Consider the following 21,663-nt stretch of genomic DNA (forward strand, 5'->3'; position numbering starts at 1 on the left):
TAAGACTGCATGGGAAGGCCCTCAGATTCGCACCGCTGGAGGACACCTCATCACGCCGACTGCGATCTGCACGGCAAGAATAACCATTCATGACAGGACTTACCCTGCCACCTTCGTTATCCTCCAACAGTGTTCACGAGACGTCATTCTCGGTATGTACTTCCTCAACCAACACGGCGCAGTCATCGACCTGAAGTCGAAGTCAATAACACTGTCGGAAGATCATGCGATACCGCCGGAGAGCCCTCGTAGTCACCACGCCTTCAGTGTGCTCGAAGATCAAGTGAGCATCCCGCCTCGCTGCAGCATTATTATTTCGGTCAGCACCGAAACACCCGCTGACGTAGAAGGCGTCATCGAAGGCGACCAACGTCTACTGCTAGACCGTGAAATTTGCGTCGCAAGAGGGATCGCTCGACTGCATGGAGGGAAAACTGAAGTGTTGCTGACAAACTTTAGCCAGGAGTTCAAGCACATCAACAAGGGCACGACGATCGCGTACATCGAGGAAATTCTGGAAACAAGTAATGCGTTTGTCCTCTCGGATTCTGCCGCATCTACCCCGACGACTATGGTTGCCGAACCAGACTACGACATTAATCCAAATCTCCCTATGATTAAGCAACAGGAGCTCAGAAGTCTGCTCCGACGATACAAAGGCTGCTTTTCGACGTCATCGAGGATTCGACAAACACCAGTCGCCAAGCATCGCATAATCACCGAGGAATGCGCTCGACCACTCCGTCAGAGCCCTTACCGCGTTTCGCCGCGAGAACGCGAAGCTATAAGAGAACAAGTCGACGAAATGCAGCGCGATGACATCATCCAGCCATCGAAAAGCCTGTGGGCATCCCCTGTTGTCCTGGTGAAGAAAAAGGACGGAACCGTGCGTTTCTGCGTCGATTATCGTCGTCTGAACAAGATCACAAAGAAGGACGTATACCCCCTCCCACGGATAGACGACGCATTGGATCGGTTCTGCAACGCCAAATACTTCTCGTCCATGGACCTCAAGTCTGGCTATTGGCAAATAGACGTCGACGAAAGCGATCGCGAAAAGACCGCCTTCATCACCCCAGACGGCCTCTACGAGTTCAAGGTTATGCCATTCGGACTGTGCTCGGCGCCTGCAACGTTCCAGCGCGTGATGGACACGGTTTTAGCAGGATTGAAGTGGCAGACCTGTCTCGTATACTTGGATGACGTCGTCGTCTTCGCCGGAAATTTCGACGTTCACCTTAGGTGGCTTGCAACAGTACTAGAGGCCATCAGGTCATCAGGACTTACTCTGAAGCCGGAAAAGTGCCGCTTCGCTTACGAGGAGCTTCTATTTTTAGGCCACGTCATCAGCAAATCTGGAGTCCGCCCCGACCCGCAGAAGACAGCTGCCATAGCAAAGTTCCCGCAGCCCATCGACAAGAAGGCAGTGCGTAGATTTTTTGGCATGTGTGCCTACTACAGGCGATTTGTCAAGAACTTTTCACGCATCGCTGAGCCGCTGACGCAGCTAACTAAATGCGACGTCGAGTTCAAGTGGGAAAAGCCGCAGGCCGACGCATTTCAAGAACTCAAACGACGCATGCAGTCGCCGCCCGTACTTGCGCACTTCGACGAGCACGCCGATACCGAAATCCACACTGACGCCAGTAGCCTAGGCCTCGGTGCCGTCCTAGTCCAGAGAAAAGATGGACATGAACACGTGATAGCTTACGCTAGCCGGTCGTTGTCAAAAGCGGAAGGCAATTATTCTACAACCGAAAAGGAATGCCTCACCGTCGTTTGGGCTACAGCGAAATTTCGCCCTTGCCTATTTGGCAGGCCACTCAAAGGCGTCAGCGACCACCACGCCTTGTGTTGGCTAGCGAATTCAAAGGATCCCTCTGGACGGCTGGCACGGTGGAGCCTCAGACTACAAGAATACGACATCACTGTAACATACAAGTCCGGACGAAAACACTCAGACGCCGATTGCCTATCACCTGCCCCCATTGACCCGCCGCCGCAAGATGACGAGGATGACGACGCCTTCCTTGGAATAATAAGCGCGGAAGACTTCGCCGAACAACAACGAGTGGACCCGGAGCTTAAAGGCCTCGTCGATTATTTGGAAGGGCACACCGACGTTGTCCCCAGGGCATTTAAGCGCGGATTATCTTCCTTCACGCTTCAAGACAGTCTACTCGTGAAGAAGAACTTCTCACCAGTCCGCGCCAATTACCTTCTTGTTGTCCCGTCAGGACTTCGTCCAGAAGTATTGCACGCCCTACATGACGATGCGACCGCTGGACACCTGGGATTTTCCCGGACACTATCGAGGATACAAGAAAAGTATTATTGGCCGCGCCTGACCGCCGACGTCGCCCGTTATGTCAGAACATGCCGAGACTGTCAGCGACGCGAGACACCCCCGACAAGGCCAGCCGGATTACTACAGCCAATCGAGCCTCCTTGCCGACCATTTCAGCTGATCGGGATGGACTTGCTGGGACCCTTTCCGACGTCACTAACCGGAAATAAGTGGATCATCGTGGCGACGGACTACCTCACCCGCTTCGTTGAAACAAAAGCACTGCCGAAAGGTAGCGCAGCCGAAGTGGCGAAATTCTTTGTCGAAAACATCCTGCTGCGACATGGCGCCCCAGAAGTCCTCATCACCGACCGAGGCACGGCCCTTACAGCGGCGCTCACCCAAGCCATTCTGAAATACAGTCAGACAAGGCACAGGAGGACAACGGCCTACCACCCGCAGACGAATGGTCTTACGGAGCGGCTGAATAAGACCCTCGCCGACATGCTAGCGATGTACGTCGACGTCGAACACACGACCTGGGATGCCGTCCTGCCGTACGTAACATTCGCTTATAACACGGCGGTACAAGAAACAACACAGATCACGCCATTCAAGCTGGTCTATGGCAGGAATCCGACGACGACGCTCGACGTCATGCTGCCGCACGTCACTGACGAGGAGAACCTTGACGTCCGTACCTACCTCCAGCGCGCCGAAGAAGCCCGACAGCTCGCCCGCCTGCGGATCAAGAACCAGCAGAGGACCGACAGCCGACACTACAACCTCCAACGACGCTTCGTCGAGTACCAGCCCGGTGACCGTGTTTGGGTTTGGACCCCTATACGCCGACGAGGACTGAGCGAGAAGCATTTGCGTCGCTATTTCGGACCGTACAAGATCATCCGACGTATTGGCGCACTGGACTATGAGGTCATGGAAGACGGTATTTCGCTATCACAGCGGCGCCGCTCACGACCTGAAATAGTCCACGTTGTGCGACTCATGCCCTACTACCAGCGTCAATGAACTTTGGGGCTTCGCGACTTTGTTTCTTTTTGTTGTTGCTTATGTTTAATAAGTGTCCTTTTGTGTTTCGCTCTCTTATCTTTGTAGCATCGGGACGATGCTTTTTAAGAGGGGGGTATTGACACGTGTACTTATCTTTATCGGGCGACCACGTTTCACAACTATAATCGCACAGCGAGGCACGCGCCTGCATGTATCCGACGTTTCTGGAAAGTTATCGATGCTTCTACCCGGCTCTCTGTTGTCGCCGAACCTTGTGTTATCTGATTTCATTGCGTAACGCGAATGGTGTAGAACTTTGTGGAAGGCACGCGGGTCCGAACGATTAGTCTGGAACATTCGACGACTGCTCTATAAAAGCCGACGCGCTTGACCCGCTGATCAGATTTTCGACGATCGCCGACTGTGTTCGCTGCTATCGTTGCGCTTTAAGCGTAGCCTGTTTTGTGGGCACAGGTTCACCCAATAAAAGCTAGTTTTGTTTTTCACAGTACTGCTACTGTGTTCTTTAGCGTCACTACCACGTGACAATATAAGGCAGTATAGTAGCAAGAGCTTGGTGGCGCAACCCACCGCCGCGTTCCAAAGAGGACGCTCATAACATCCGTCCATCCATCCTTCCCTTTGTTGCTTGTTGATGGCGCTCTAAGCTACCTCCGCTTTACCTCCGCAGGGCACAGGCCATACGCTCGCATGTTGCCTTTCATAAAGGACCACCCTGTACATGAATGCAAAGCGCCTCTACCAGATGCGACGTTCTGGTAACGGTGAAGAACATCGGAACGAAAACTGTGAAACATGAAACTAACTCTTTATTGGACGGATCTGAGCCCACAACAGAAAGTTACACACAAAGTACAACGAAGCGGTGAGCACAGTTGGCGATCGTCGAAATCTGATGGATGTGCGAAGCGTGCCATCATAATCGCTGGTGCCTGCGTACCTTGTATAACGCACTGCAGAATTTGGGTCGCGCCTACAATCTGGTCACAGAACGTGCCATGACAACAGACAACGAGTAGAACCACCGATACCATTCAAGAAACTTCCGGTATATGCAGGCTCGTCCTCTGCCGAGCGATAACGTTCAACCTTTGGTAGCGGCCTAAAAGCGGTCACCGGAAAAAGATGAACAAATGCATGTGTCAATATGCCGTCAATCTGTAAGTGCCATTTCATTCGGAACGCCACATGTACAGTTTCATCATGGCTAAATTGCACATTATTATTTTTTCGTGTGGAAAACATTTCACGGTAAGTGAATCAGATCATGCGATCGTTCAACGTTTATTTTCCTTTTAATTTATATTCAACCGGAATGGCTTTTTCACGTTGCGCAGGTGCTGCTACAGTCTTCGTCACAAGTTCTTCACCCAGCAGCAGACGGCAGACTATACTGCAAGCCGGTAGCCATCGATTTCCTCAAGACATGGCCAGAGAGGATCACAGCCCGACCCCTGCAGCCGAACTATTTCGCCGATAGCGACGTTCCGCATCGACAACCCTGCATCGGTCGTAAGACTTGGACTTGCTGTACTTGTCAAAACGCAGGTACGCAAATTTCTTTGTTTCTAGAACGGGTGTCTCAAATTACAAATTTGCAGTTTCAGCTAATATACTACGCAGTCAGACATAACAACAGCATTCATATGAGACGCAACGCACACACAGCCGGATTTCCAGAAACCACTTGCGCCCGGCTTTTTCAATGACCTAGCCGTGAAATAATTTCCTCGTTACCCAGCATACCGAAAGCCCGAACAGTGCTTCCACCCGAGTTATCGAAGCGTTTAAGATCGGAAACTAATTCTAGCACGGGCCTTGGATATCAGCGCACAAAGCGATCTGTCATGCCGAGGGCTTGCGTTTATTAGATGGGGGCGAAATGCGAAAACACTCGTCTACGCATACTTGAGTACGCGGTAAAACATCCCAGGTGGTCCAAATTTCCGGAGTCCCCCACTACTTCGTGCCTCATAATCAGATCGTGGTTTTGGCACGTAAAACACCAAAATATTTTTGCGTGAAACACACCTTTAGGCCTCTTGGGCTGTGGAGTTGTACATGTAGCACGAAACTGGCTTGTGAGGAACCGACGCGTAAGTTATGCGTATACGAGCAAGTTTACGGAACTAGTGCGCGTTTGCGCAGGCACTTACCGAGGAACAACAAATGACAAATACGTTTCGGGCTTAACATCTCCCAAAGCTCTACTTTCTATCACAGCGGACTCCGTCGTAGAGAACTCCGGCTTGTGTATTATCGACTGTGGTTTGTTACCACGCGCTAGAAGCTTGGTGGGCAAGATAAACTACCCTAATTCAATGCTGCAGATGGTTTCGGAACTCACTCTTCTTGCGGCTGGTTTTCGATATGGCGGTCATAAATCCTCACCTTTACGGTATTACACAGGCGGCTCTCCGTGTCGCTGGCGTGGACTCTCGTCGCTTCAAAAAGCGTGTTCCTAGAATTCTGGTATATCCTACAGACGGACGCTATGTACACCTGCATACGAACATGGTGTACATGTTGTGCCTGAGAAAGCATTAAACGTTCAACAAGACACAAAAAACCAGCGTAATAGCCGGCGCTACAACGGCGACAACGGTGGTCCATATTGCTCTGCTCGTGTGTCCACATACGACAATCGTAAGGCACTGTTTTTTTTCTCTCTCTTTCTCTCTCTCTCACGGTGTGCATCTTGTGCGCTGCTTCTGTTGTACGCAAGGAATAGGCTTGTCCAAAAAGGGGACGCTATGCTTAGTCTTTAAAGCTACTGGAGATGCTTTTTCCGCGTTACTGAAATTATGGTGCAGGCGAAAACATCTTGAAGGTTTATACGCAGCATAAGCAGCAACGGACGCGGTGGACCAGTACGCCAGGGAAAGAGGCCTCCAGTGTGCGCAGGAGAAGTCCGAGTTGCTCATCCTGAAGAACCCGAGGACACCCCTGGCGCAGAACATCACGGTATATATAGACAACCAATCAGTACCGAAACCCACGGAGATAAAGATCCTAGGGCTGTTTATCCCGCAGAGGCGACAGAACACCACCACTATGAAGAAGCTTACAACATCCACCGAGCAAATCCTCTGGATGATACATCGTATCAGAAATAAGCACCATGGCATGAAGGAAAGGGACGCCATTCGCTTAGTGCAGGTTTTCGTGATTTCTCGGATAATGTACGGGACGGCATTTCTTAACCACTCCAAGTCAGAAGTTGAAAAGTTGGAGACACTGATTCGGAAGGCCTACAAGACGGCACTGGGGCTACCAAACTCCACGCCAACGGCAAAGCTCGTGGCTCTAGCAGTACATAATACCCTCAAAGAGGTGCGGGAAGCACAATGCCTCTCACCACTCAATAGGCTCGCACTCACAAAACCAAGTAGATATCTGCTCGAAATATCCATACTAATCTGCCCTACACGATAGACCAAAGGTAAGAGGTACCACGTGATGTGAGGAGACGCATCAACGTGTACCCCATTCGGCGGAACATGCATCCCGCATATAACATCGAAAGGAGAAAAGCAAGAAGGGAAGCCCTGCAGAAGAAATGGGACGAGCAATCTAACACCCTCTATGTGGACGCCGCAGAGCCAAAGAATGGAGTGATGACTATTGTGGTCTCAACGCCTTCAGGATCGATGGTGAATTGCGCCTCGATGAAAACATCCAACCCCACTCACGCAGAGGAAGCAGCTATTGCATTAGCTATAGTATCTAACCCCGACGCCGATGTGCACACTGACTCCCAGAACGCTTGTCGCAACTTCAATAATGGATTAATTCACAGCTCAGGGTTGTCATTGCTGACTAAGCATCCACCCAGCCAAGCCTCAGTCATCTGGTTTCCCGGTCACCTGGACCTACCAGGAAGAAACGAAGCCGCTCACAGGCATGCCCGAGCTCTTTTATACCGGGCGTCTCCCCCTGATGACCATGCAGGGTGCTGGGACCTAACTGCTTCAGTAGTGTATGCTGACAAACTCGCACCATACAGAAAGGGCAGGAAGGAGTAGCCAACACCACAGCAATCCCTCAATAAGTTACACGAGAACACTCTTAGGAGACTACAAACTAATACATACCCAACACCAGCTAAGTTACACCAGTGGTACCGTACACTATGATCCCCGCAATGCCCACACTGTGGAGAGGTAGCTAACCTCTACCACATGGTGTGGGCTTGCCAATTTAATCCCATAGTTGATCCAATTCAAAATCCCTGAGAAGAGCAGTGGGAGGCTATTCTACTCGGCGATGATCCTGACCGTCGTCACTGGCTGGTGGGGAGGGCCTGCGCAGCAGCAATAACCAGTATATTACCGGGCTAGGCGGCCCACCCACGAGTTCTACGAATATCCTGCAAATAAAGATGTTTTCAATCAATACGGAACAACAGCTGACGTTATTTCTCCATGTAAAGTATGTCTTTGTGAAGGCAAGGCGTCATTAGCCATTTACACAGTTGACTCTCCCGAGTCGTAGCTGTTCAATGGCTGTATAGTTGGCGATATGCATCAAAGCTTCTATGCCAGTTCCCCTGTGCTGTATATGCGGTGTAAGTAATAACGGAAGCTACCGTACCACATAGGCAGAAAAAATACTTTCTAGCAACTCTGCTAAACCGGTTGCACTGTGCTCCTATACATATATATCCATATTGTAAGGCCTAAGGCATTCAAAACGAGGACGCAAAGGACATGGTGAAACTTCCAATGGAAGCGGCATGCAGCCTAAATTTTTTTGAGTTCAAAATGTCATCCTTAACCTGAAACGCATCTCTGCAAGCGCTGATGAGAAAATTACTAACGCAAAGAATTATGCGCGTCCAATGCACTGTGGAAATTGACGTAAGCCAAGCGTTGTGTGCTGTTTGCTTTGACTGACGATAACTAGCGGTGATATTCACGGCTAATGTTTCATTTTTTCAGCATTTAGTACAATAGCAGAGCGGTGAGTTGGTGGTGACTGTTACTTTTCGTATGCCACTGCTGTTTGTCATCGTAGTACACAGAACACTCAGTGACACGTGTTTGCTTGAGGCGTTGTTATGCGCCATTGTTCAAAACCTCCGAGTTGGTTACTATTCTCATTGCGTCACATGGCACATAGCCCTTCACCGGCATATCAATTTTCAACGATAACCGGCTGTGTTTGTAGCTATCGTTGTGCTATGAGTGTAACTTGCTATTGTGGGCACAGGTTCGCCCAATAAACCTTAGTGAAGCTATTCAGAGTTTTGCTGCTGTGTTCCACCATCTGGAAGAGGTGCCCGTGCGTTCAGGTAACGAAAGCCACCACGATGCCGCAATCCAAGCCCCACACCCGAGGACAACGCCAACGTCAACAAGGACCAGCGAGATGGCAGTAGCTAGCAAGATCTGCTACCGTACTACAGACTTCTGCTTGAAAAGATGAGGAAGTGCACCCCCACGGGAGCAGCCACAATGGAAGCCCCAGTGTCGCCAGCACCAATAGTGCTGCAGCAGCCAAAGGAACCACCGACGTTCCAAGGATAAACATGTGAGGATCCCGAAAGCTGGCTGGAGAGGTATGAAATTTAGCAATTAGAACAGTGACCACAAAATGCACCATGTCTCTTTCACATTGTCAAACGGCGCCAGCACGTGATTCCAGGATCGACAAACCACCTTAACAAAGTGGCGCCCGTTCTGCAACGGCTTCCTTTAGACATTCACAAGCGTCGTGCGCAAAGAGCGCGCCCAGACTCCACTAGAAAACCGAGTGCAGCTGCACAGCGAGACCATCGCTATCTTCTCGCAAGAGATGACCCGTCTTTTCCGGCAGGCCGACACAGAAATGCCACAGGAGAAAAAAAGTCCGCATCTTGATACGGGGCGACAAGATAGAACTTTTTGCCGAAGTTATCCGCAACCCGCCGAAGGCCATAGCTGAGTTCTTGGGAGAGGCAACGACGACTGAGAAAACCTTGTGAATAGGCACTACATAATATAACCGCCTAGTGATCACGACGCCGCAGGGCGCCATCCAAACACTGCGCCCCGATGACCTCCAGGAGACCATCAGGACCATTGTGCGTGAAGAACTGCGCAAGATCTTGCCTTTGCCGCAACCACAGCTGGCCTCGTCCAGTGAGAGGGTCCAGCAGGAACTACAGCGATCACTTGGAGTTCCTCAATTGCAGCCCGCCGCCATGGTACCCCTTCGCGCCAGGGCTCTGCAGCCCCGAAATTCCGTCTTCAGCCGCCGCCGCTGCCAGAAAGCTCGACAGCAGCCCAGTGCAGCGTTCCAAGGAAGACACGCTTGGCACGCCTCTGACCACCGTCCGCTCTGCTATCACTGCGGAAAAGTGAGTCACGTTTACCGCTAGAGCCCATGCCGTGAAACGGTACTTCGAGGGTTTGCCGTGAACGCTCTGTGCCCTCAGCAAGGCGAATGCCCTAACAATATCGCCGACTACCTCACTGCCACTCAGTGGAGCCCTTAACGACAACCCCGTTCGCCGTCACCAGGTCGCTACCTGTTGCCGTAGCACCGGCCATACACTGACCAAGCCTGGGGCCGGTCCATCAGCCCTTATCCCGAAAACTAAAAGCAGCAACCGATGCAGATACCGTTGCTGCTTTTAGTTTTGCAGGACGACGCCTTTTTAGGAGCTGAAACGACGGCTTTAGCCAGCACAGGTGCTTTCACACTTCGACGAAGACGCTGCGACGGTAATCAACATCGACGCAAGCAGCGTAGTCCTCGGTGCCGTGCTGGTTAATAGAAAGGACGGAGTTGAAACCACAATAGCTTACGCTAGCTGGTCACTGTCAAAAGTCGAAGCGAATTATTCTACGACGCAGACAGAGCGTCTCGCGGTCATTTCGGCTACGGAAAAATTTCGGCCTTCAATGTGCGGCAGGCGCTTCAAAGTGGTAAACGGCCATCACGCTTGTGTTGGCTGGCAAACTTAAATGATCCATCAGGTCAGCTAGTGTGATGGAGTCTCAGACTCTAGAAATTTGACATCACAGTGGTACGTAAGTCCGGGAGGAAGCATTCTGACGCTGACTGCCTGTCGCGAACCCCTATTGACCCGCCACCGAAAGGCGAACTCGACGACGACGCCTTCCTAAGAAAAATAACTGCAGACAACACCGCCGAACAGCAACGAGCTGATGCGGAGTTGTAAAGCCTTGTGGAGCACTTACAAGAAAATAGTGATGTTGTCCTCAGGCTATTTCACCATGTATTGTCTCGATTTTGTTTGTGCAATGACGTCCTCGTAAAAAGAACGTCTCCCCAGTCCGCGCAAACTACCTTCTCGTTGTGCCAGTAGCACAACGAGAAGGTAGGGAGTCTTGCACACCCTGCACGACAATCAGACAGCAGGGCACTTTGGGTTTTCCCGTACACTCGCAAGAATACAACAGAAGTACTATCGGCCACTCGTGAGCACCGACTTCGCCCGCTACGTCAAGACAGTCCGTGATTGCCAGCGACGCAAGACGACACCTGCAAGGCCATAACGTTTATAACAGCCGATCAAGCGTCCTTGCCGAATGTTTTAGCAGATTGTGGTGAATTTGTTGCGACCCTTTCCGTCATCAATAACTGTAAACAATTGGATCTTCGTGGCCACCGGCCACCGCTACACCAAAACGAAAGCCCTGCCTAAAAGTAGTGCAGCGGAAGTAGCGAAATTTTCCGTCGAGAACATCCTGCCGCCACCACTGCCTACCAGGCACAAACGAATGGCCTAACGAACGTGGGAACAAGACGCTCACCGGCATGTTAGCGATGTATGTAGACATCGAACAGAATACCTGAAATGCCGTCCTCCAATACGTAACCTTCGCTCACACTATGGTGGTGGATGAAACAACGCAGAACGCACCGTACAAGCTGGTTTGCGGCAGGAACTCGACCACGACTCTCGACGCCATGCTGCCGCACGTCACCGACGAAGTGTATCTGGAAGTCACCGCCTACCTTCACCGCGTCGATGAATCCCGACAGCTCACCCACCTGCCGGTCAAGAACCAGCGGAGGGACGAAAGCCGACCCTACAATCTTCGACGACGTTACGTCGAGTGCCAGTCCTGCGACCGTGTGTGGGTTTCGACTCCAATACGCCGACGAACAGTTATCGAGAAGCTTTTGCGACACTATTTCGAACCCTACAAGATCACGTGACGTATTCCCGCACAGGACATGAAGTCCTGCTAGACGCTATTCTGAATTCACAGCGCCACCACTCACGGCCTGAACTAGTCAATGTTATGCACTTGAAGCCCTTCTGTCAACGCTAACTCAGAATCGGGGGGGGGGGGGGGGGGAACCAGGCAAAATCACTGTTGGTTTTAACCACAGGCGCTAAGCTTGTGGCAGATAATATAAGAGTGTTCTTGTTTGTTGACTGCTGCGGATTGAATTTTTGCCCGTGTGAAATAATTTGTGCCTCAGTGTACGGGAATTAGTTCATGGATTGTTTTGGGCAGAAATATTTGTGTTTGTGGTCCCACGACCGTTTAGGAGAGTTTTATCTTTCACAAAGAAGTGGGGGAGGGGGTTATCTTGTGCGAGGTATTCAGATGTGGTAAGCGGTGGCCGTGGTGCTGTGTGGTGCTTGTCCGAAACGAATCGAGCACGACGAATACGACGAAGAGGCAGTGATCCCTCCGTGTGGCGAATGGAAGGTAAAGAAAAAGAAGCCGGAAATGACGAACGAACAAATTTGACCAATAGTGATTTAACACGCGAAGAATGAGAAAAGGGAAGTGCCGAGAGAAGCTCGAGGAACAGCACAGGATTGAGGCTTCATCATCATCATCATCAGCATCAGAAGCGAGCAGTGCCAGGCAGCAAGAGCTCGTCGGGCTCCCGTCCCGAAGCCCAGCTGCTACCCGGTTACTCCATTTACCTGGCGGTTCCTCAGCCAGCCACGCTACCCTGCACTTGGACCGGTGCGAATTCCAGCCCTGGGCCTTCCGTTGGTTGTGCGGGACAAGATTGCGCTAGGCCTACCCTGCTGTTCGTTCCGAGGTCTTCCATGACCCGACCATACCGACCCGCCGACAATACATTGACGTCCACAAGGTGAACATTCACAAACATTATTTATCGCGGCGTGGGACTTTATAGCTTTTTGAGACCTTACTGGTTGATTCTATGGGACTTTAGCTCTATTATTCAGGTGTGTAGTGGTTACATGTTTTACTAGTGTTTCTCTCGGTAACGTTCCTCTCGGTAACGTTCCTCTCGGTAACGTTCCTCTCGGTAACGTTCCTCTCGGTAACGAAAGATTCGCATCACGAATGAGGCGTATACCTCATTCGTTATTCTGTTCACGCTACGCTAATCGACGCAGAAATGCAGAATTCTATCCTTCTTCTTCGCCAAGAATACAAGAGACGCCCACGAGCTCTTCGACAGCCGCATGATGTTGTCGTGCAGCTTTTCGTCAATTTGTTGTTGTACATAGATTTGTGATGTGTGGTGCGCGACATGGTGCGGTGGTCGGGTCGGACAGGAGCAGACAAGGGGTGTGCGCGCCGAGGCGAATTCCGTGCTGGAAGGAGAAAAACGACAATGCCGAAGAGCGTCCGGCACCTGAACGCGTGGCGCAAGAAAAGCAACTAAAAGAAGAAACGCCAACCAATTAGGAAAGACCACGGGGCGTCAGGCAGCCAATCGGAGAATGCCTAATCGGCCAGAGAGAAGAAAAAACCGTGGTGCGCTGGCAAAAGGGTCGAGACGCAGAAGAGACGCCGGGAGAGTTCCAGGAAGCGACGCCAGGAGGAGGTCAACCACCGGACCGGGAGGTGAAGACGCGCCGATGGGTTCCGGACCCGAGCCACCAGGACTTCACCCGAATGGGGCCTCCTGTCAGCCCGTTCCTGCGCGTTGCGTCCACCCGAGCGTGCCGCCAGCTGCTCAAGACAGGTGAGCTTCTGCGCCCGTGGGCAGGACGAGACCAGTCTGGCTACGGGCCCGAGTTCTACGCCAGCTGCCCGGCCAGAACGCCGCCCCCGTCTGTCGTGCAGCCTGCTGCCCGAGGCTGGCGTTCGAGCTTCTGTACCCGTGGGCAGGACAAGAGCAGTCGGGCTACGGGCCCGAGCTCTTCACCCAGCTGCCCGGCCAGAACGCCGCCGCCATCTGCTTGTGCCACCAAGCCGCCTGCTTTACCTCTCCAAACCAGAGCTGGCGCGCTCGGGTTGCCCGGTTAGTCAACTTACACCACGACCTTTGGTGAGGCCGGCGCAACTCCTTGCGCCAACTTGTCACGGCGTCTCCGCATGGAGACTGTTATGCGTCCCTGCCGTCGTGGCAAGCACGTACTCGCGCACTAGTTAGCTTCACACTAGCCCCAAATGGGCCTTACCGGCATGATGTCTTTTTGAGTGTTTGTTTTATTCTTTCTATTTCTTCCTATAATTTATTTTACGCTTCTAGTTTCATGAAAAGTCTTTGTGCGTGTGTTCAAAACCAACGGCTTTCCCCTCAATTGGGTTCTCGGAGGCTCCGCCTAAAAGAACGTTTAAAACCTTTAAGTACACGAACCGTTGTCCCCATATTTGGGCAACACGAGATTCATGTTTGTGCGTCAAAACAAGCTAAAGGCACTGGCGGAGGAGTGGAGGTCATTTTTCGGTTGTTATGCGATGCTTAGCAACTGCTGTTTCTCGGATCTTTGATGACAAAGCAAAGCAGTCCTCATATAGCAGGACGATGCCATTGAGCTGTTCTTGCTTATGACAGGGAAAAGATGGATAAATATCAGAGTTGTTCAAGGCCATGCAGCGTCGTTGTATCTTCGGCAAACTCCAAACAGGAGCAAGTGCATCGCTGACTGCTGCAACTTCTTACGGGTATGCCATATTCGTGCATTCTTCAGGTGTTTACGTTTGTGGCTGAAATTCGTCACGAATAGTTCTTCTTTTCCTCGGCTTAACTGTGCGATACCGTTTGCAAAGCCGATTTGACAATCGACCAGCAGCTGTTCGTCGCTCTCGACGATGGCTTTGATGCCTCCGGCTGCTTCTGTGGCGACGAAAATCATGATGTAGGCGCGACGTGTGATACTGACTCGGGTCTTCAAGTACACTTAGGGCGCGATTACGGTGAGAACGCAACGGCGGTATCGCATGGCTTTATCGATTTTAAGTCGATGACTTCACCACGTTGACTCAGGAAATATATGCCGTGGATTACGACCCATGAGCATTGTTCCAAGACAACGACGGTCGCAGAGTAAGTCCGGTCATCAACTGTAACCCTTGCCACGCAGATTCCGGTCAGCGTTATTAGGTGTCCTCCAGCTGCCGAGATTTGATGGCCTTCCTAGGCACTCATGAGTTTCCTCAACCTGTCGGACAAGTAAGGGGCCAGCGCCGACACAGCAGTCGGCTCCTGTACAGACTAAGATAGTGACGCTGTGATCATCAGCTGTGATCATCAGGCCGGTAGTTCTTAGCCTTACATCGCGGAGAGTGTCTTATACGTCGCGACGTCAGGTCTCCTTTTTGCGTATTCTTCGCTTCGAGGAGGCACGTCCCCAGGATTGTTTTCAAGGGGGAGGGGGGGCGCATCCCCAAGGTAACCTTTCTATGCCAATGAGGGGCGGTGTACCTTAACTAGTAGAAACGTTATTAATTCCCACCGTTTGCTATAAAGGCGCGTACACCCGCTAAAGAGAAATGAAATAAGGTGTATTTCACAAGTGCACCTGTCATATACACCTATCCTTTACATGACAAACCAGGAACCACATCAAATTGGCTCGCGCAGGAAAGAAACGCAGCAACGAAACAGCCAAGAACAAGTAAACAAGAGAAAGCGTAAAATTACGATTTCTAGTACTGTTCTTTTATTAGCTCTGGAAGAATTATCGAGAACGATATATTTGTGGAACAATCACAGTTCTTTTGTACCCCTCGTTTACTTCTCTACCACATTAGGTGCCAAAACCGACTCGTATCGTTCTTTGAGAAGTTGCTTAATGAAGCCTGGCCACCACTCCTGTACAACCACGTAGAGCGCTGGACGCTGCGGTTCTACGTAAACTGCGACACCGAAGAAGGTTATAAAAACATCCACAAAAGCACAGCTGAGAAGTGGCTTCATCAGGCGGTTCGAATGATAACTTTAGAAGTTTCATTCAAAACACATAGAACCATTCCTCACATCCCGCGCCATTTCCTCTACTTCCTTGTTAAATAAAAAGATTTTCGTGGATAAATATTTTCACAAACAACGGCTCGTTAGCTTTTCTTTCCTGTTTGGCTGTTTCCTCGGCTCTCTCTCTCCGTAGATAGCTTAATTTTTCAATTTCTTGCGACTCTTTTCTTCCATTGCCGATTTTGCACGAAAAGTGCTCTACAATGAAGGATAAAACCCACACGAGATAACGGGCGACATTAATATCTCTTATGGATTGAACGGTTATTGCACGGTTTGATTACAATTTCGAATTTTAGGGGGATGGCTGTGAAACGTAGATCGCCGAAAAGATACCAGTACGGCCTTTCTAGCGGCAGCACGTTGAGATTTCGAAACAAGCTTCGAAATAACGAGAAAGTCGAAAATATTCCGCCATCTCTTAGCTGGGAGAATGGCGAGCTGTTTCACGTCATCAGTTCAGTGGCCTTTTCCTAGACCCGGTGAGCAATCGTTTCGACGCCTCGGCCATAATATTGCAACAGCATTCCAGTGTTGACCGCCGAATGGCTGCCAAGTCTCAACACTGGTCTGGCGTCGCTTTAGGAACATGATTCAGGAATGGCGGTGTGGGTGGGGGGAGAGGAAGGAGGGGGGCTACGCCACCTAATTTCGGAGAACTATACATCACGCAGCTTGTCGTCATAGTTGGAGTTGTTGAACGCGCTGACCTTTTCGTAAGTTTCCAGCCAGCTTTCCGTGTAACGAATGAAGATCCGCGGGAGGTTGGTGGTTCACTGGACTACTGCAACACGTTTCGGTGTAAGTGCCACTGAAGTTGCCACTGTGGCTTTTGTCGTGGCACTTATTGCTCATCTAAGGAACAAGTTCTTGCTCAGGGGACAGATATTGTAGCCTGAAGCTGGCTCGATGATGTGGGGCGAAGAGGCTGTTCTCTTAGATATTCTGGCCGGTGCCGCGGCTTTGCGAGGGCGTCCGGTACATGAACGCAAAGCGCCTCTACCAGATGCCACGTTCTAGTGACGATGAAATAAGGAGCGAAAACTGTGAATCATGAAACTCTCTTTATTGGGCGAACCTGACCCCACAAGAGAAAGTGACATTCAAAAAACAAAGATAGCGGTGACCACAGTAGGCGATCGTCGAAATCAAATCTGCGTGCTAAGCGTGCCAGCATAATCGCTGGGGCCTGTGTAACTTGCATAACGCACTGCATAATTCTGGTCGCGCGCACAATCTGGTCACAGAATGTGCCATGACAACAGACAACGAATAGAACCGCTGATACCATTCGAGAAACTTCCGATATATCGAGGCGCGTCCTTCGCCGAGAGATAACGTTCAACGTTTGGTAGCCGCTGAAAAGCGGCCACCCGAAAAAGATGAACAAGTGCATGTGTCGACATGCCGTCAATCTGTAAGTGCCATTTCGTTCGGAACGCCACACGTATAGTTTCATCCATGGCTAAATTGCACATTCTTATTTTTTTCGTGTGGAAAACATTTGACAGTAAGTGAATAATAATAATATATGGGGTTTTACGTGCCAACACCACTTTCTGATTATGAGGGACGCCGTAGTGGGGGACTCCGGAAATTTTGACCACCTGGGGTTCTTTAACGTGCACCTAAATCTAAGTACACGGGTGTTTTCGCATTTCGCCCCCATCGAAATGCGGCCGCCGTGGCCGGGATTCGATCCCGCGACCTCGTGCTCAGCAGCCTAACACCATAGCCACTGAGCAACCGCGGCGGGTAGTAAGTGAATGAGATCATGCGATGGTTGAACGTTTACTTTTTTTCATTTATATTCAAACGGAGGGGCTTTTTTACGTCGCGCAGGCGCTGCTACAGTCTTCGTCACAAGTTCTTCACCCAGCAGCAGGCGGCAGACTCCACTTCAAGCCGGTAGCCATCGACTTCCCCAAGAAGTGGCCAGAGAGGATCACAGCCCGACCCCTACAGCCTAACTATTTCACCGATAGCGACGTTCCGCATTGGCAACCCTGTATCAGTCGTAAGATGTGGACTTGCTGAAGTTGTCAAAATGCAGGTATGCCACTTTCTCTTTATTTCTAGAACAGGTGCCTCAAATTTTGAAATTTGCAGTTTCAGCTAAAATACTACGCGGTCAGACATAACTATAACATTCATATGAGACGCAATGCACACACAGCCGGAGTTACCAAAACTACTACCGCCCGGGTTTTTCAGTAATGCAGCCGTGAAATAATTTCCTGATAAGCCCAGCATAACGAAAGCCCGAACAGCGCTTCCACCCGAGTCATCGAAGCGTATCAGATCGGAAACTGATCCTCGATACTTGCACGGGTCTTGGATATCAGCGAACAAAGCGATCTGTCATGCCGATGGCTTGCGTTTAATAGATGGCGGCGAAATGTGAAAACACTCGTCTATGCAGACTTGGGTGCACGTTAAAAAATCCCAAGTGGTCCGAATTTCCAGAGTCCCCCATTACTTCGTGCCTCATGATCAGATCATAGTTGGGGCACGTAAAACACCATAATATTTTTGTGTGAAATACACCAATAGGCCTCTTGGGCTGTGGACTCGTACATGTGGCAAGCACATGTAGCCCGAAACCGGCTTGTGAAGAACCGATGCGTAAGTTATGCGTTTACGAACAAGTTTACAGAATTAAGAGCGCATTTGCGCAGGCACTTACCAAGGAACAACAAAAGTCAAATAGGTTTCGGGCTTAACATCTCCCAAAGCTTATCTCACAGTGGACTCCATCGTAGAGAGCTGCGCCTTGTGTATTAACGCCTGTGGTTCGTTACCACGCGCTAAAACTATGGTGTGCAAGCCTCACTGCCCTAATTTAATGCAGCACATGGTTACGGGAATCACTCTTCTTGAGGCTCGTTTTCGATATGGCGATCATAAATCCTCACATTTATGGTAATATAGACGCGGCTCACCATGTCGCTGGCGCGGACTGTCGTCTCTTCAGACAACGGGTTCCTAGTATTCTGCTATATCCAACAGAGGGACACATCGTACACCTGCATACGCACATGGCGTACGTATTGCGCTTGAAAAAGCATTCAAACGATCAACAAGGCACAAAAAACAGCGTAGTAGCCGGCGATATCACGGCGACAACAGTGGCCCACACTGCTCTACTCGTGTGTCCACATAAGACAATCCTGAGGCACTGTTGTTTTTAACTCTCTCTCTCTCTCTCTCTCTCTCTCTGTCTCAGAAAGAGAGGACAATGACAGTACTGCCATTGCCTCACACGGCACAATGCACTTCACCGGCACATTGCGCTTCAATTTTCGACGATAACCGGCTGTGTTTGCAGTTATCGTTGTGCTTCGAATGTAACTTGTGTTTGGGTGCTCAGGTTCGCCCAATAAAAATATAGTCCAACTATTAAAAGTTTTTCAGCCGTGTTTCATCATCTGGAGGAAGTGCCCGTGCATTCATGTAACGAACGCCACCGCGAAGCCGCGACCCACCCGAGGACGAGGCCAGCGTTACCAAGTACCAGAGAGATGGATGAAGGCAGCAAGGACAGATACTGCAGTACGGATTTCTACTTGAAAAGACGAGGAAGTGCACGGCCATGACAGCAGCTACAACGGCAGCCCCAGTGTCACCAGCACGCATCGTGCTGCAGCAGCCCACGGAAACGCCGATGTTCTACGGATAAGCATATGAGGACCCGGAAAATTAGCTGGACTGGTATGAAATTTACCAAATTACAGAGCGACGACAGGCTGCGCCATGTCTTTCACGCATTGTAAGACGCCGAAAGAACATGGCTCCAGAATCGAGAAACCATACTAACAAAGCGGCACCTGTTGCGCAGTGGCTTCCTGCAGACCTTCACAAGCGTCGTGGACAAAGAGCGAACCCAAACTCGACTAAAAAGCCCAGCCCAGCTGCTCAATGAGACCATTGCAATCTTCACGATTGAGATGACCCGTCCATTTTGGCAGGATGTTCCGGAAATGTCTCAGGAGAAAAAAGAAGTCCGCTTCTTGGTGCGGGGCGTCAAGCAAGAAATTTTTGCCGAAATGATCCGCAGCCCACCGAAGGCCATAGCTGAGTTCTTCAGAGAGGCAACGATGACTGAGAAAACTTGGTACATGCGCGCAAGATAATATGAACGCCAAGTGCTCACGAGGCCGCAGGGTGCCATTCAAGAATTGGGCTCTGATGACCTCCAAGAGACCATCAAGACCATTGTGCGTGAAGAACTGCGCAAGATCTTGCCTTCGTCGAAATTACAGATGGCCTCGCTCATTGAGGGGTTCCAGGAGGAACTAAAGCGATCACGTGGAGTTCTTCAGATGCAGCCGCAATCCCCGCTACTCTAGCCAGACGCCATGACATAGGCCACCGTCACCAGCCGCCATGGTACCCCCTCGCGCCCGCGCCAGGGTTCTGCAGCACCGCAGTTCCGTCTTCCACCACCGCCGCTGCCAGAAAGCCCGACAGTGGCTCAGCGCAGCATCCCAAGGAAAACCGACGCCTGGCGCACCCCCGACCACCGTCCTCTCTGCCATCACTGCGCAGAAGCGGGTCACGTTTATCGCTTGTGCCCGTACCGTGAAATGGGACTACGAGGGTCCGCCGTCGACGCTCCACTCTGTTAGCAAGTTGAACGTCCTCACGATATCACCCACTAGCTCGCCACATCTCAATGGAGCCCTCAACGACAATCCCATTCGCCGTCCCCAGGCCGCTACCTGTCGCCGTAGCACCGACCATCACTGGCCAAGCCGGGGGCCGGTCCGTCAGCCCTTATCCGGAAAACTAAACGGAGCAGCCGATGGAGATGCGCTTGCTGTTTTTAGACGCCGCCTTTTAAGAGCTGCAGTCACCACCGGTGCTTTAACACTTCGACGAAAACGCCGAGACGGAAATGAACACCGACGCAAGCAGCGTAGGCCTCGGTGCCGTGCTAGTTTATAGAACGGACAGAGTTCAAAGCATAATTAGCTTGCGCTAGCCGGTCACTGTCAAAAGCGCATGTGAATTATTCTACGACGGAGAAAGAGTGTCTTGCGGTCATTTGGGTTACAGTGACATTTCGACCTTCCATATACGGCAGGCGCTTAAAAGTGGTAAGTGACCAGCTCGCCTGCGATAACTAACAAGCTTAATGTATCCATCAGGTCAACTAGCGCGATGGAGTCTCAGACTAGACCTTTGACATCACCGTGATCCATATGCCCGGGAGGAAGCATTCTGACGGCGACTGCCTGTCGCGCACCCCTATTGACCCACCACTGCAAGGTGAACTCGACGACGACGCCTTTCTAGGAACAATAACTGCAGACAACACCACCCAACAGCAACGAGTAAATGCAGAGTTATGAAGCTTTGTCGAGCACTTACAAGGATATACCGACGTTGCCCTTCGAGTATTTAGCCCTGTATTAAAACGCGACAGCGTTAAGGAGGTCGTGTCGCAGAAAAGCTGGTGTCGTCAGCGTCGGCGCCTTTGGCTGTGAGCGAAAAATGGCGGAAGGTAATTCATAAATAAAAACAACTTAAGGATGGGCTGGGTGGGAATCGAACCAGGGTCTCCGGAGTGTGAGACGGAGACGCTACCACACAGCCATGAGTTCGATGGTTCAAAATGCGACAAAAGCGCCTCTAGTGAATGCGGTGTTGCCTTATAAACGCGCCGAAGAAGGTTATACTGCGGTGTATATCGGTAATTATAAGCATATAAATTACAGAAGTCACAGTTAAACGAGTAGCGAAGTACGTTTCTGCTGCATTTCTTCTGCGCTTGGCGCACACGCAGAGCCATATTGCGACAACGTAGAAGACCCCCTGCTCGCAATGTACCACGCTGTCCCGAAAGGTGGCGCGCCACTCGCCCGCTTCTGAAGCTGTGCTGAAGCTGTGTTGAAGCTGAAGCTGGGCAGGGTGATTTGGGCTGGGGTAGCTTTGAAGTGAGGGAAGCGAGCAGTAAAATTGAGTGTGAAAACGGCAGAGGAATATGGAAGAAAGTAAAAGGGCTGGGAGAGTGTTCAGGTATCTGCACAGGAAAAACATTGATTCGCAGTCGAGGAAAAGAACTAGGAAGCTTACTAGCAAGTACGCGGCCTGTAGGGTGGGCAACACAGCAACAAAGGTCAAGCGGAAAGTAAGAGAGGCTTAAATAATCTCATGGGTGGCGGCAATGGAAAAGAAACCTGCCA

At 50.8% G+C, this 21,663-nt stretch overlaps 1 long non-coding RNA gene across 2 annotated transcripts in view; it reads left to right on the plus strand.

The window, feature by feature from the left end:
* LOC139049562 (uncharacterized) overlaps positions 1 to 21,663 on the plus strand; it is a 59,049-nt gene that overhangs the window by 7,338 nt on the left and 30,048 nt on the right. The window contains exon 2 of one of the 2 annotated variants that reach the window (XR_011508403.1): positions 4,657 to 4,867. This is a non-coding gene — a long non-coding RNA (uncharacterized lncRNA). Of the gene's footprint in view, positions 1 to 4,656; positions 4,868 to 17,498; positions 17,529 to 21,663 lie in introns of those variants that run through there. The other variant, XR_011508404.1, reaches the window with a different exon arrangement.

The sequence above is a fragment of the Dermacentor albipictus genome, chromosome 9 (genome assembly GCF_038994185.2).
Source record: "Dermacentor albipictus isolate Rhodes 1998 colony chromosome 9, USDA_Dalb.pri_finalv2, whole genome shotgun sequence".
Classification (NCBI taxonomy): domain Eukaryota; kingdom Metazoa; phylum Arthropoda; class Arachnida; order Ixodida; family Ixodidae; genus Dermacentor; species Dermacentor albipictus.